The sequence below is a fragment of the Cryptomeria japonica genome, chromosome 6 (genome assembly GCF_030272615.1).
Source record: "Cryptomeria japonica chromosome 6, Sugi_1.0, whole genome shotgun sequence".
Lineage (NCBI taxonomy): Eukaryota > Viridiplantae > Streptophyta > Pinopsida > Cupressales > Cupressaceae > Cryptomeria > Cryptomeria japonica.
Window position 1 is genome coordinate 618,793,218 of NC_081410.1, and position 16,995 is coordinate 618,810,212.

Genomic DNA, 16,995 nt, shown 5'->3' on the forward strand with positions numbered 1-16,995 from the left:
CCAAAAATTTTGTTCTAGACCAACACCACTTAGGATTTTCCTAGCCTTCTCCATCAGTGTCTTGTTCATTCTTTCTGCAACTCCATTCTATTATGTATAATATAGAGTTGTCTTCTATCTGTTAATGCCACAATCTTTACAAAATCTATCAAAATCATTAGTGAAAAATTCATCGCCATTATCAATCCTCAAACATTTAATTTTCTTTCCAGTCTGCAACTCAACCATTACTTTAAATTCTTTAAAATGACTGAAAACTTCAGATTTACTCTTTAGAAATTATACCCATGTCAAAATAATAAAAGTACTATCGATACCTATAACAATAGAATCCCATGAATCAAGAAAAGAACAAAGAAAGATCTAGCATTTATTTTCTCCATTTATCTTAACACCAATAGATACCAATTGAGCCACCAACATATTAACTACTTCCAGGTGGTTTGTAATTCATCCACGCTCTTCCATTTTCAAGGAATATAGTTTCTTCCTTGAGAAAATATGATTCAATAAAGTTTTCACTTGATACATTTCACCAAGCTTAGTCCATAGCTTCTTTGCAAAGTTCTCTTCATGGACATTGATCAAAACAAAGTCTGCCAAGCATAATCTTATTAGACCCTTGGCTTTACGGTTCATAACATCATATTGAGAAGCCACAGTAGGATCTGAGGGTCTTGAGATATCGATTTATTAGCAGATCCTCCATCTTCAACTTCCACATCTCAAAATTACTTCCAAAAAATTTCTCTATCTCTATTCTCCCTAACGAACTTGCCATCTAAAAATTCCTTCAATATAATCAAAAAGTATCTTTTGCACAAGCTTCCACTCAAATCTAGATAAGTTCAAAAAACCCAACAACCCACAACTGAAACCAAAAGTGATCAGACTTTGATACCACTTGTAAATAATTTAAGTAGTGGAAGAACTTTCTACACTAACCTTGAGATGAGGGTAATGCAAAAACTTTTACAAATCATTACAATAGTTACAAAAACTTAATAAAAATAAATATAATATCATCCATACCACAACACAGTGATTTACGTGGGGAAAACCCTTTCGGGAGAAAAACCCCACACTCCAAAAGCAGCTCAATATATTATTCAACAATCAATAACAAATTACGATATACTTGCAGAGCAAGCTCTTCTCAAGAGTATCGCTTATCAAAGATTCAAAGGTAACTCAATAGCCATAAGAGTCTCTTACACACAACCTCTATCTCACACACCCCATATATAGAAGATACAATACAAGAAACTGTTAAACAATAATACAAAACCATGGGCTAAAACCACCCAATAAAGTAGAGTAGACTTTATCTTCATTCTAGATGCCCTTTGACCTTTATGGTCCTGGTTTTCACATCTTAGCTAAGAGTGGATACAATGGTGTGTGTGGGCAAATATTTGACAATCACTTAACAATAGTATAAATGACACACCAATGAAACATTATATCAAAGGATGTAATTAATAGGCAAATTACAAAAATAATCCTTCACAAACGTTCCATTGTTCTCTATCTCCAAGAATTCTTCAAGTTATAGTTTTTCTCTAAGATCATTGAGCACTTGACTTTTACAATGACATCCTAAAGAACAAGTTCTATGATGAAAATGATCTATATGCTATGCAATTAAGATCTATATGATAGTCAATAATGCAACTATAATTGATCTAAGATAATGAAAATGCTATGCTAACATGATTAATTGCTAATGATAATGAGATTATGCCTAAAATGCTTGATATCTAAAATGATTGAGATACTTGAGATTATTACTAAATGCTTCTAAATGCTTGAGAGTGTCAACTTGTGAGGAGATTGATTTGTGCAAATGAGGTCTCTTTTATATATTTTCCAAGGCATGAGCCTAGGTGGCAAGAATCAATGATATGGATTCCATCTGGAGAGATGGACGGTTGAAAATGAAGAGGTTAGAGAGAAAAGTGGATCTTGCTCCCTTCATGAGAACAAATTTCCAAGTGTAAGATGGAGGAAAATGGAGAGAAAGCCAAGTGTCCTTACATTGTTGAAAGGGGCATGTGTCTCTTTGGTTGTTATAATTGGTTAAGCTTGTTGAAGATATTTTGATTTATTAAATATTTGAGAATATTTAAATATTGAGACATATGCTTATGTGGCCATTTGATGTGGCACAATAGGACAAATGGATGAGAAGATGAGGTGGAGGGTGGTTAGAAGTAGGAGACATGTGCTTTAATTTGAATTAAAATTAAAATTTAGTGGGAGGGGATTAATTAAATAAAATAAATTAATTAAACTTGTTCATTTAATTAAGGAGTGAAGAAAATGATTAATGATGGGAAATAATTAAGGGAAGTGAATTATATAATTTTTTTTTTAATTTATTTAATGGTAGAAGAATCAAAGTTTTATTAACTAAATAACTTGTATTTAATTAATTCTTTCCAGACCGATTTTAGGTGTATACATTTTGGCCCTCTTTGAATCGATGTGTTTGTGACACGTTGGTTCAGAGAAAATTCGCTAATAATGCTAATAAAGATTTCGATTTTCCCCAGACGCTAATTCTCGGGTGATGATGAGATGATGCCCCCTCCGGAGATGAATCAAAGAAATTTTGAATTTTTAGGGTTTTTCGATAGTTTTTGAAATTTTTACGATTTTCCAAATTTTTTATTTTTTTGGAATTTTTGAGAATTTTAAAAACCCGAATCATCTTCAATAAGTTGAATAATGGATGTTGCTAATTAAATTGATTAGGCAAGTGGAAAATAAATGAAATAAATCCCACTTAAAATACCCCTTAACAAGGTAAAAAGTAAAAATGATTTACCATTTTGATTTCATTTGTGCATTGATTAGAAGAGAGCTCTTGGAGAAAATGGTGTTTCCATACCATACTCATCGATTCGAGAGGTTTAGGTGACACAATCGACTTAACACATACGGACCTCTAGTAAGTACCTCGAGTAACCCACTTTTGGTAAATTTTTGAAATTAATTCGCACTTTTTCAATGTTTTTAACACGTATTTTAGCGCTTTAGCGCATACGAAATTTTTTTTAGCGCATTGATTTTCTATTGTAGCGCATAAATAACTAAGGCATCCATTTAGCGCATAGGGCTGATTTGATAGCGCATTGATAAATTCTTCTAGCACAATTCCTGAATTAGCACAACGATAGGATAAAATAGCACAATGATAGACTGCTTTAGTGCAATGCCTGAAATAGCGCATCTATAGGATATAATAGCGCAATAACTATTTGAGCGCATCTATAGGATATAATAGCGCAATGATAGATTTTTTTAGTGCAATGACTGTTTGAGCGCATAGAAGCACTTTTTTAGCACATAGATAGATTTTTCTAGTTCACTGATGATTTTCAACGCATAGAAACATCGTTTTAGCGCATCCACACTAGAATGATAAAAAATGATTTTTCTTCTTAATTTTGATATTTTTCGATCACGACAGGTTTTGTCATGATGATTTTTGATAGATTTGATGATGATTGACCTCATGATAAATGAGAATAAATGATAGGCACTCAATGAGATTTGATTGAAATCTCTAACAAGTTGATTAGACTAATAGATTGGTTGATGATTCACCTCATGATAAATGAGAATCAATGATATGCGCTCAACAAGATTTGATTAAAATCTCTAACGAGCTGATTAGATTTGTAGATAAACTGATTGATCAAAATGGTAATGTTGTGATATGTCATGATTCCAGGAGAATTTGAGAGTATTACAGTCTTGGAAGTGATTCCCGAAGACGTGGCGATTGATTCCCCATCTAATGCAGGCTGATTTAGATATCATTTCTAGTTGTGGTCTATCTTCTTTAGTTGAGATGCCCCAATACAAGATTAACAGGGGATTATTGATGACATTAGCTGAGTGGTGGCATAGCGACACCAACACTATCCATTTGGCAACCGATGAGATGACGGTTACTCCAGAGGACGTCTACCTGATTTTGAGGTTCCTTGTGATCAGAGATTTGGTTAAATACGATCACATCCAGGAGGGAAGTACCAAAGCGCTAATGATGATCAGATTAGCAGCTATGAGATCCCTTGGTAGGAGATTGCAGATTTGTATGAGCCACTGCCATCTATATTGGCTATATTATTTAGAGGTTTCTTATGTCTTGATTGTAGGTCGAAGAGACTCTCAGTCGACTGAGGTAGAGTATTAGAGAGCATGATCACAGAGGGTACTCGGTATGCATAGGGCTCTTGCATGCTTTCTCAGTTCTACCATGATCTTCACTAGGTGGTATATCTAGGTTCCATGAGTATATCCACTGGAGTCACATTGTTATAGATTTGTGCATGGGAGCATCTAGCAGTTACCTATCCTTTGGCAGACAAGGAGTGGCCACTTAGGAGGCCGTAAGTTTTTGGATACGCAGGTGTTGTTGTCTAGCATAAGTTGGACAAACTAGAGTATTGGTGGCGAGTGCTCGATGACCTAGATACAGTGATATGGAGGCCTTATTTAGACTACGGGCCATGGTCAGAGGATGATATGGAGATGCCTTATGTTTTTACCTCTAGATACTTGATTGGACGGACATCGTTTATCATTGAGAGATTTATACATACGAGGGTGTTCCGACAGTATGACCATATATAGGTGGTCCCACATGGAGCAACGCTATATGCCAAGAGACATCGATATATTTCAGAGTGGGGTCCTACCATATCATATGAGGAAGCCTGTGAAGAGTACTTCAGTTATGTAGCATAGATATGGGGCTATGCATCAGCGGTGATTGATGGGGGGATGACTGAATAGTACTCGTAGTATTTTGTGGCACATGCAGTGCCTAGATTATCATGCCCCAGGGAGCTACTGCCAGCTTTCGATGATGATGAGGACAGGCACAGTTGAGGGGATGCCAATGGAGGAGAGATGGGGATGATGAATATGAAGATGATGATGATGATGATGATGACGATTACGATGACAATGATGATGACGATGATGATGACGATGACGATGATGATGACGATGACGATGACGATGACGATGACGATGACGATGACGATGACGATGACGATGATGATGACGATGACGATGACGATGACGATGATGATGATGATGATGATGATGATGATGATGATGATGATGATGATGATGATGATGATGATGATGATGATGATGATGATGATGATGATGATGATGATGATGATGATGATGATGATGATGATGATGATGATGATGATGATGATGATGATGATGATGATGATGATGATGATGATGATGATGATGATGTTGCTGGTGGTGGTGGTGGCATAGGTGCGAGCAACTCTAGGCGATGATTGGATGTCAGAGTACATCAAAGGAGGAGATTTGGGATCCCTACTACACAGGGCATAGGTACTGGAGTAGTTTCTAGATAGGATACAAGTACATTAGGTACTTCCACTCAGGCACCTACATAGCAGGAGACAGGATAGTAGCAGTCAACGCCTAGACAAATATAGATCAGACTACCTAGCCACCAGCAACAAGCTCATATTAGTGCCATGCAGTCCTCAGTACAATAGCTACAAGCACATCTCAGACAGGTACATGGATAGTTGACCTAGGCCCAGGGACAAATTACCTCTCTTATGACAGAGAGATGTAGCCATTAAGAGATATGGGCGTCTTGAGGCCCAGGTGGATAGACTAGAGAGGGCTACTCAAGGGACCATTATTGCAGATACTCTCAAAGAGATCCTATATTTAACCAAGGAGGCTGAGTAATATAGACAATTATATTAAGCCAGCATTTCTGCAGATCAACGTGCCCTAAGTTATGCGTAGGTTTTTGGTACTAGGTCAGGATGGAGTCGGTCATAGACCGAGAGTAGGGGCATCACTAGGCCATTACTCAGGGATCCACCTGGTAGAGATCCGGGTGCTGGGGGTGTAGCAACAGGAGGGTTGACTAGACCGACAATGTCTGGAGGGAGTGCAATTTAGCTCTGTGTGTCACTTGTTAGACTTACATTTTGATTCATTTCGATATATACAAATATTTAATCAGATACTATATGATTCTTGCCATTTTTTTATGTATCTCTCATAGTGATGTGATATCATTGTACACTTGGCTTTGATTATTTTGAGATTATATGAGATGCAGTGGAGACTACTGATCGATTATGTTGTCTACATGCTTTATGATGCGATGTTTATATGTTTTATTCATTTGATGGATGTATGCATGTGATTCCTATATGCATGAGATGTCTATGTTCTTTTCTTATATGAATATGCATATGATTTCTATTCTAGATGTGTTAGATGTCTATATGATGCTTACGTATGCAATGATGAAATTTGTACATGATGATGATTATGTAATGTGGAATATGGGTTATGATTATGCGTTTGATGCTATATGATTATATGATGATGCATGTTACTTATTTCTTATTTGATGTATGCAATAATACAATGAGCTTATGTACACGTGTTTCTTAATGAATGCAATGATGCATTTAAATGAGATGAATGAATGAATGTAAATGCTACTAAATGAAATGATATGTATGAATGTAGGCCACTAAATGTAAATGCAATTAAATGGAATGATAATGAATGTAACTAAATGCCATGATATGAAAGATGATGTTTTTGTTAATGTCAAGTGTACTCAATCCCTGAATAAGTGAGATAACAACGTGTTAGATTTGCCAACCTTGGAAAAATCATGCAATGAAGATGACTAAAAATGCTTATGCAAGACGAAATACGAATGCAATATATCTTAACCATGCAAACCTAATTAGTGCAAAGTTGTCACTTTGTCAGCCAAATTTTGTTGTGCTTTTTGTCATCATTGAGCTTTTTAAATGTTGTAAGTTAGTACAAACATCAATGGTATAATTGAACCATGATAACTTGAGTACAACTTACATGGATTTTGATATTGCAAGGCAACACAAGCGTCAAGGTATAATTGAACCAAGATGACCTGAGTATTGCTTGCGTAAACAGACAAGAGTTAATCTTTTTTCCTATACAAAAATGAAATGTCTTTGATGATATTGTACGGATCACATCCTGTGACAAATTTGCATAGTACTAATGATTAACTCACATACAATAAACAAATAAATTAACATGCTCCTTCATTGTTCCTCTAGTTCCAGACATCCTTGAGTCAATTAGGAGACATGATAATAAAAATGAAGATAAAACAAATTAACATGCTTGCAAAAGTAATTAAACCTTGATTCAGAATAGATCATCCATTGATTCTTGTCTTGATTTGATAGTGTGTTTGAAAATTGAATTCCTTTGGTTTGATCGATGTTCAAATTTTGGATTTTGCGATCTTTGTTGTAAAATTTGTTGCCTTGGTGGTGCTATGTTGTTTGAAGATCAATGTAGATTGTCTTAACTAGGTTCGGGATTTTTCCATTAGTCTAGAAATCAACCCTTTTATTATGGATGTACGATGATCACCAAGCCATGGTGAGATGCTAACACAGTGCCAGAGGTGTACATGATGCTTTATTATGGATATGAATAATGATAGCTAAAAGTGGATGTATGATATATGCATCAATAGATGGAAGAGTCGATCTATCACAAATATCGTCTGTTGCTAGGTTTTCACTACTTCATTTTATTGCACTTTTTTTATTTTTATGATTTTTTTTTGTATTTTTTATTTTTTCCTATTTTCTTCTTTTTTTATTTTTTTCATATTTTTTTTCTTTTCCATGCATTGAATGAATCAAGTGTAAAACTTTTTGATATGGACATTGTTAATTGGTTCTTCAAATAGGCCCCCTTTTGATGTAAATAGTTGATATGCCCCATATCCATATGCCTTTATGACGATGAAGGGACCTAGCCAATTTGGTTCAAATTTTCCCTTCTTTTCTCGATCCTGTTGATTGCAGGGATTCTCTTTTAGTACCAAGTCACCAACCTGAAACATTCTTGGCCTCACCTTGTGGTTGTAACTTCTTGACATCCATTGTTGATATGCTTTTAGATGATCAAAAGCATGCTGATGGTGTTCATCTATCAACTCAACCTAGGATGAGTCATTTCAATGATACTTTGAGTGAAGGTAGCTCGACTTTAATGGGTAAGATGGATTTTGATCCATACACAAGTACATATGGTGTGGCTTCTATAGGGGTGCAAACGCTAGTTTGGTGTGCCCATAAGGCAGGGTTTAATTGGACTTGCCAATCATAGCCGACGTCATTCACAATTTTCTTTAGGATTTTCAAAATAGTTTTATTTGAAGCTTCTGCTTGGCCATTCCCTTCAAGATAATAAGGTGTAGAAAAATAATGTTGGATATGAAATATTTCATAAAGTTCTTTCACATCTTGGTTCTTGAAGGGTCTACCATTATCAGTGACAATGGAACTAGGAATGCCATACCGACAGATAATGTAGTTCAAAATGCAGGAGGATATTTGCTTGTCGGTGATGGTGGTTAATGGAAAAACTTCAATCCACTTTGTGAAATACTCAGTGGTTGTGATTATGAATTTGTTTCCATTTGAGGAGGATGGATGGATCTTACTGACAAGGTTGAGTCCCCATTGATAGACCAACCATGTTGTTGTGAACGGTTGTACCTCTTGTGTTGGTGCATGTATAAGATTTCCATGGATTTGACATTTCTAGTACTTCTTAGCAAATTGATAAGATTCTTTTTCCATGTATGGTCAATATTATCCCATTCTTAGAAGTTTATTGGCTAGAGTAGGACCGCTTGAATGTGTACCACAAATTCCTTCATGAACTTCTCGCAAGGCATTTCAGATTCATCACTTTCAAGACACCTATGGAGAGTATCATCAAGACCTCTTCGGTAAAGCGTATTAGTTGTTAGGGTGTAATAGGTTGCTTGATGGATAAAGTCTCTCTTTTGGTTCTCAGATAGATCAGGTGCAAGAGCTTTGTCTTTCAAATAGGTATAGGTCTTCCCATAGGTTGAAGATTCAGAAGCAACTAAGTGGCACATGACTTAGGAATCGGGATTGTTGTAGGTGAGGGAGAAAAATTGTTCCACCAAGAATTCATGATGATTCTGCTTTTCTGTTATTTTTAGAAGGGAGGCAATGGTCACCATGGCATCAACAATTATGTTGTCTAGTCTTGGAATTTGTTCAAATTTGATCTCAACAAAGTATTTCTTAAAATCATCCACCATTCTTTTGTATGGCATCAACTTGTCGTCCTTTGTTTGATAGTCATCATTGACCTGATTGATGACCTATTGAGAGTCTCCATAGACTTGTAACTCTATGATTTTCCATTCTACTGCTACTTTGATGCCAGTGACCAGTGCTTCATATTCAACTATATTGTTTGTATAGGGGAACATCAACCAATAAGACCTTGGGATTGTGTGTCCTTGAGGAGTGACAAATAGGATTCCATCACCCGATCAATGTTGGGTGTAAAATCCATTAAAGTATAGTACCTGTGGTTGTGTTGTAACTGCTAGGACATCTATATCTAGGAATTCAATATGCATCGGATGATTATCTTGTAACAGAGCTTCAGCTAGCTAATCTGTTATTTCTTGGTCCTTGATGGCTCTTTTATATACATATTGAATGTCAAAATCACTTAATATCATCACCCACTTTGCTAGTCGGCCTGTTAAAGTGGCTTTGCTGAGTAGATATTTTATTGGATCTATCTTTGCTATAAGGTTGAGTGTGTCGGTTAACATATAGTGTCGCAACTTCTAAGAAGCAAACACTATTGTCAAACAAGATTTTTCAATAAATATGTAATTAAGTTAATAACCACTCAATATTCTATTGATGTAGTAAACAACCCTTTCTTTCCCTGTTGAATCTTCATGTGCTAGAAAAGCTCCCAAAGATACCTCGGTTGCTGATATTTATAGAAGAAGTAATTTTTCCTGCTATTAGCGGCACCAATATAGGTGGATTCATCAGATATTGGTTTAACTGATCAAAGGCTTCTTCACATTTTTCCTCCCATCTGAAAGGAACATTCTTGTGTAGTAGATGAGTGTAAGGCAGACACTTGTTAGCCAGTTGCACGATGAATCTTCTGATGGGTTGCAACCTTCCTTGTAGCGATCTTAATTGGTTGATGTTTCTAGGATGTGGCATCTCCATGATTGCTTTCACTTTGCTGGATCTACCTTGATGCCTTTTGCCGACACTATGTATCCTAGGAGTTTTCCCGATGTGACTCCAAATACACACTTCTTCAAATTTAGCCGTACATTGATTTTTCCAACCGCTGAAAGATTTTATCCAAGATCTCAAAATGTCCTTCCCTTGTGAATGATTTGGCTAGCAAGTCATCTACATATTTTTCCATGAATATGTTATTATTATTTTATAAAGGCGTTAGGTGTTATTTTTTCTATTGGATGACATGTTGTAACCCTAATTTTGTAACCGACATAAGTCTTGATAAAAGGCTAAGGGTTGGGGTTTTTTATGTAGAGAATTTTGTAGCATTTTTGTAGTGGTATTGAGTTGCAAGGGATTACTAGTTGTAATCGGTTTGATTTGCTGGTTAATAATATTGGACTCTCTGTTTGGTGGATGTAGCCCGAGTTTGGGTGAACCACCTTAAAAATTGTCTCCTCATTGGGTGAATCTTTATTTGCATATAATTGATATTTTTTGTTACTACTTACTAAGTTGCCATTAGTTTTATGTCCAAAGTCATTCTATATACACTAGTCGGTTACTACTACCGAAATATTTAGTTGGTAAGCACAGAGCAATCGATTATAGAAGAAAGTAGTCACAGAGCCTAGTATACACTGAGTTGTCTACCGAGTAACACTCTATGTCTACCAAGCAACAAAAATGATATATTGAGTGAACACACACCGAGTGAAACGTGTTACCAAATTCATTGAACCTAGACACACATGGGAAACATGTTACAAGATCGAGGAGCAGGGAATCATTATCACTTAGGAAATTGCACCTTAAAGATTTTGTATGATCTTGAGGTCATCTATCCAATGAAATATTTTGTATGGTTATTCATTCGATAAATCATGTTTGTAAGATCGAAGCAATGGACAGATCACCGACATAAGAGATCTATTTATATAGCATGAATTAAGGATAAAAAAGAGAGGTATATGAAGCAAGACATGTGTAATAGATAAGGAAGCACCGAGTATTACGACCGTTAGAGACACAAAGGTCACCGAGAAGGATTTCAGAGAACAATCAAGGAACAAAGTAAATAGAAGGGTTTACTGAGTTAATCTATGGATTACCGAGGTATGCTATAAGCAAGGTAATCTCATTTTGAGCACATAGAATCTGCTATAACATTTCAGATGTAAAGTTGCAGATATTTGTAAAGATTTTATTGTAATATTTTGAGTTGTAAGAGAAACCTTTAATAGGGTAAAAGACTCTAACAAAGTTTATAAATTGTAAAGCCTTTAACCAGGTGCAACATTTAGAATAAGTGTTGTAAAATCCTTTATCAAGGTAGATCTAACGATCTTGATACTCCTAATAGGGTAAGCTATCAGAAATAGCTAAACATGTAGCTCTAACCGAGCAACCTTTATTATTGTAGTAGTAAAGTTGTGGATGCCATCCCCACCGCAGTTTTTCTCTCTAACCAAGAGTTTCTGCATAACCAAAATATATGTGTAATGGAATGAATCATGTATGATTGTTATTTATTTGTTTTAGCTTTATGTTATGTTATAGTAGTTTTTGGTTTATGCTTAATAGTAAAGTTATTGTTGAAGAAAAGATTTGAAGTACTCATTCACCCCTCCCCCCTCAGTACATTAGCTTTCCATATTGGGCCTAACAATTGGTATCAGAGCTTCAATCTTGGAAAAGGGATTAACAACCTAAAGAAAAAGATCTTATCAATGGAAGGCTATAAACAATTTCGGAGAATTGTGTATCTGCAAGAAGAGTTGGATCATGCTAATCAAGTGATTGCAGACATGCAAAGACAAATGCAAAAATCATTGAAAGTCAAAAGAAGATTGTCTAATGATTTGCAGGACTCTCAAGAGTTAGTGGAACAAATTGAGACATCATCTAAGAATAGTATATCTGAAGAGACTGAAGAGATGATTGGAGAATTGAAAGAAAAGAACAAAACTGATCAACTAAAAGCAATGAAAAGAGAACGTGAACATTTCAGCACACAGATGGCTGAAAATCTTGATGCATTGAGGATAGCCAAGGATAAAGTAAGAGATCTAGAAAGAGAAAAACAACAGCTTGAAGAATTAGTATCTGAAAAGAATGATGAAATCACAAGGTTGACTGGGATTCAACAAAATCTGTCAGATCAATTGGGTTATGCACATCATGAAGCAAATCTGAAAGATGATAAGAATCAAGCATTAAAACTTGAACTATCAAGATTGACCGATGAACTTAAAACAGAGAAGAAATCCAAAGAAACACTAAAGAAGAGTTATGAAGCATCAAAGATGTTGGATGAGCAACTTAATACAAAAAGACCCAACAAAGTTGCAGGACTCGATTACAAAGGAAAAGACTCTACCGAGAAGGGAATCCACACTACTGAGAGAGGAGAATCATCAGAGCAAGCTAGAAACAAGAAGAACATCAAAGGAAAGAAACTTATTTGCATCTACTATGGAAAACAAGGACATACTGCCACCATGTGCCAATTCAGAAAAGGTAAGCAACCGAATGTCACAAGGTCTAATGGTTATTGTTACAATTGCAATAAATATGGTCACACATCTAACCAATGTAGGACAAAGTCTGTTAGCAATTATAAGAAGGCAAAATTCAAAGGGTTTTGTAAAAACTGCAATAGATATGGACATAGTACCGAGAAGTGTTGGTTTAAGCAGAAGAACTATATGTGGTTTGCACATCGAGCAAATACTGGAAGCTACCGAACTTACATAGATCCTAACCGACAATATGCTGCAGTACCATGGGATTACAATACAAGGATATGTTGTGAATGTTATGGAAGATATGGACATATAAGTGCCAACTACTTTATAAGGTTTGGAATGAACAATCAAAGATCATGGAGAAATCCTGGTATGGCATGTTTTCATTGTCACAAAGTTGGACACTTGGCTAGAGATTGCAAAGATCAACCTAGAGGAGATATTGAAGAAATAAAAGGCAAATTATAGATGATTTGGAAAAAGAAGGAAATTGTGTCAAATGAAGAAAGCACCTTATCTACCATGTTAGGTGCACCTATTCCAAATTAATCGATAAAGGTATGAAGGGACTGCATTCTCTCAAGGTTAAATCTTAATAGTTCCTATTTTATCATGTACTTAATTCAAAATCTGCATAACTAAAGATACATTAGGAAATTTGAAATTTTATCAAGTCTTTTGGAAGCCTGTCTAGTTGGTAAATACAGGAAGTCTGGCTACTCGGTAAAAGCATAAAAAGGAAGTGGTATCGAGTGCATTTAATGTTTTCTGACCTAACTGCACGAAGCCCGATAAGGTATATTGTGTACTTAAAGCTTTTGCGCGGTCATTTTACACTTACCAAGTTTTCAAGAAAGCAGAGCAAAGTGATTCAAAGGTGATCAAACCTCGTCCAAAGTGAAATTCAAGGTATTTACATCAATCACAACGCATTGTCAAGCTAGTTTATCGATCATATCAGTTGTGAATATCTGTTTTACATTTGTTAAGTGGAAAGCATCTGCCGTTTAAAATTTTTCAAACCCTAAGGATCTTTTGTTAAGTGATTATCTGAAATTTGAAATGGTACCTAAGATCCAGAAGCCCGTTGTTGTTGAGAACATTGAAAAGCCCTCACTGAAATACACTCTAACTCCCAAAGTAGCATCTGAACCGGATGATAAAACTGCATTTTCACTCATTCTGAATAGGGTTTTACTAGTTGAGGATGTCAGATTCTTCACTAAGTGTCGTGTTGAGGAACTAGGTCATGTTGAAATCAAGGATACATGTGATGAATTGTGTACTGATGGAAAACTAGATAACAAGTTTGAACACATTAAAGTCAAGGGATTGACCGAAGCCTTAATCTATCCCTGTGTCTTCAAACCCCAATGGGTCAAGTTTGTTCTAAGCAGAGTTCATGATGATTTCATGTGGTTAGAGGAGAAACCATTCAAAATCACCAAGGAAATCATTCACTTGATCACTGGTTACCCTATTTTTTATCATGCCCGAGCTCAGAAAATGATATCACAAAAGGAATTGATCACTTTAACCGGAGTTGAATCTGATTGCAGAGGACTGAAACTGAACAATGTCACAGATGCAGAGCTGAAGTTTGCAATTAGAGTCATAGGTTATTGTTTCTTTCAATTGGCAAGGGAAAACAGTGTACCCTGTGCAACAGTTGATTTAGCATATAAAATTGTGAAGAAAGGAATGAAAATTGATCTATGTGAAGCATTGTTGAAAAACCTGTTTGAGAATCTAAACACCATAAGGAATCTGAAGCAAAACAACTTGGCTAACACACTGAAGTTTGGATCACTTTTGGTATGCATGTTTTTCTATTTTGAGAAATTCTTTCCATCAGTCGGTAATGTAGTTTGGGAGCTACACCGACCAATCACCCATCAAATCAATGACTTCATCAAATGGCTAGGTGATAACTTCAATGATATTATGGATGATTACTTTAGCAAGTTTCAAGAAAAGATGCATAACAGGTATAGAATTCCACCCAAGTTAGTAGAGAAATACAAGGATGATATATGCTTTGAAGTGGACACTGACTACTACTATGTCAATGTTGTGGAACCAAGAACTCAATCTTTGCCACCTATGGGTTATGAGATTGATTTTGACATCACACAACAACAGATAGATGCTTTTCTTTCATTACCAAGGCATGCTACCAAGCTGAGATACGGTACATATGAAGAAGTTAAAGAGCAAATTAAGATGAGTATTGTAGTACCCAAGGCTACAAGGAAAGCAACAAAAATGATCAAGGCATTAACGGAGAAATTTGGAGAAGGTTCTTCCTCCACACTTGTCAAGGGCACTCTTGTCATCACCAAGGAGGAATCTGAAGCCCAAGAGGCAGCTATTACATTGAGCACCGAGTTGCCTACAGGGAAATTTTTGAAAAGGAAGAAACGGGATACATAGAAGGTATCACCGACTCCTTCAATAGAGCGCCCAAACACAAGATCATCTGCAGCGTCACCGAGTAAGAAACCAAAGAATGTTGTCGCACCAAAGGTAACAAAAACTTATAAGAAATCTGCTCGAAGACTCATTTTGACTAAAGAGTCTAGTGACACCGAATCTGAAGATGCAAGCAAATTTCAGTGATATGTGAAATATGATTCCAGAAATATGATGAAAAGAGACAAATAGAAGAAGCTATCATCTGCACACTTCTGAAATTCTGATTGGTTTGAACTGATTTACTGCCATCCCTGTCCTAGAAACAGTATGGACATAGGTTTGATATGATATGATTTGAAAGCTTCAAGAGATCTGGGGAAGTAATAAAAAGGCATGCTCAAATGATTAATAAACAACACTCACCACCTCCATGAGGGAGGCCATGGAAAAATAGGAACTTATGAAGAAGTTTAAAAGCTGGTTCAATAATATTTTTCAAACATTTGACAAAATCTCAAATCATTAACAACACGGATTTGAATCATATTAACAAAATGGAAATTAAAAATGGTGTAGTAATTAAAGATCCAAAGGAAAATAGGATAAGAGTTGCATCATTTTATGAAAATATTTTGAACATGGAAGTTGGGGCCAAAATATTGGATCAATCAAAACTTCTGGCCCATATTCCCTAACTCATCAGTCAGGATCAAAACAACATGTCAAACAAGAAATTTTCTTATGAGGAGGTAGAATCACCACTTCGTCAATTACATCCAAACAAAGCTCCCAAGCTTGATGGGTTTTTGATAGCTTTTTACAAAAGTGTTGGCATTTTATGGGAAGGGAGGTGGTGGATGCCCTTGAAGCACCTAGGAATTCTGGTTGATTGCTTAAGGAAGTGAATAATATGTTTCTATCTATCATTCCTTAAAAAGATCAAGTAACAAAGTTGGAGGACTTCAAATTAATCTCTCTATGGAATACATTATATAAGATCATGTCTAAGGTGTTAGCTAATAGAATTAAGAAGATTCCACCTTGTATCATCTTAGAGGAACATACTAGCTTTGTCCTTGGCAGATCCATCATAAATGGTGTCATTATAGCTCAAGAAGCTATTCATTTGATGCAAAGTGATAAAACCTCACCATGCTAATTAAGCTGGACATAAGAAAAGCTTATGACAAGGTGCATTGGAGATTCCTTTGCAAAACTTTGGAAGCTTTTGGCTTTTGCCACCAATTTATTAATTGGATATTTGAATGCATATCTACCCCAAAATTCTTTGTATTAGTGAATGTATATCCACAAAAGGAAGATGTACATAGCGTTGATAACTTTTGTGCTAACCTGCAACAATATGGTGGATTTGGAGCTTTTAGATATGTGAAATATGATTCCAAAAATGATGATGAAAAGAGACAAATAGAAGAAGCTATCATCTGCACACTTCTGAAATTCTAATTGGTCCCATTGGAAGTATCTAATTCTCTTCCAAAAGAGTTGTATTTGCATATTGATAATAGGTGGAAGTATGCTATGGACTTAGAGAAACAGGTGAGAGAAAGAAGTCTGGTACACCTCTTTCTAGACATGTCTGTAGATGAGATCAATAAACATCTGAAAAACTACCACACAAACTTCCTAGTCAAGCAAAGAGCCTTGAAATTGATGAATGGCCTTTATCTGGATGTAGAGAATGAGACCAAGCAAAAATGGCAGGAAATCTTTCGAATCAAGAATGATGGTGAGCAAGTTGAAGTTGAAATAGTTGATGTCATTGAGAAAGATCCTGATATCATCGAGAAAGACCCTGGTGACACTATACAAATTGATGACGATATCATGGACACTGAGGCACAAGAACAAGAAATGATAGAAGGGAATGC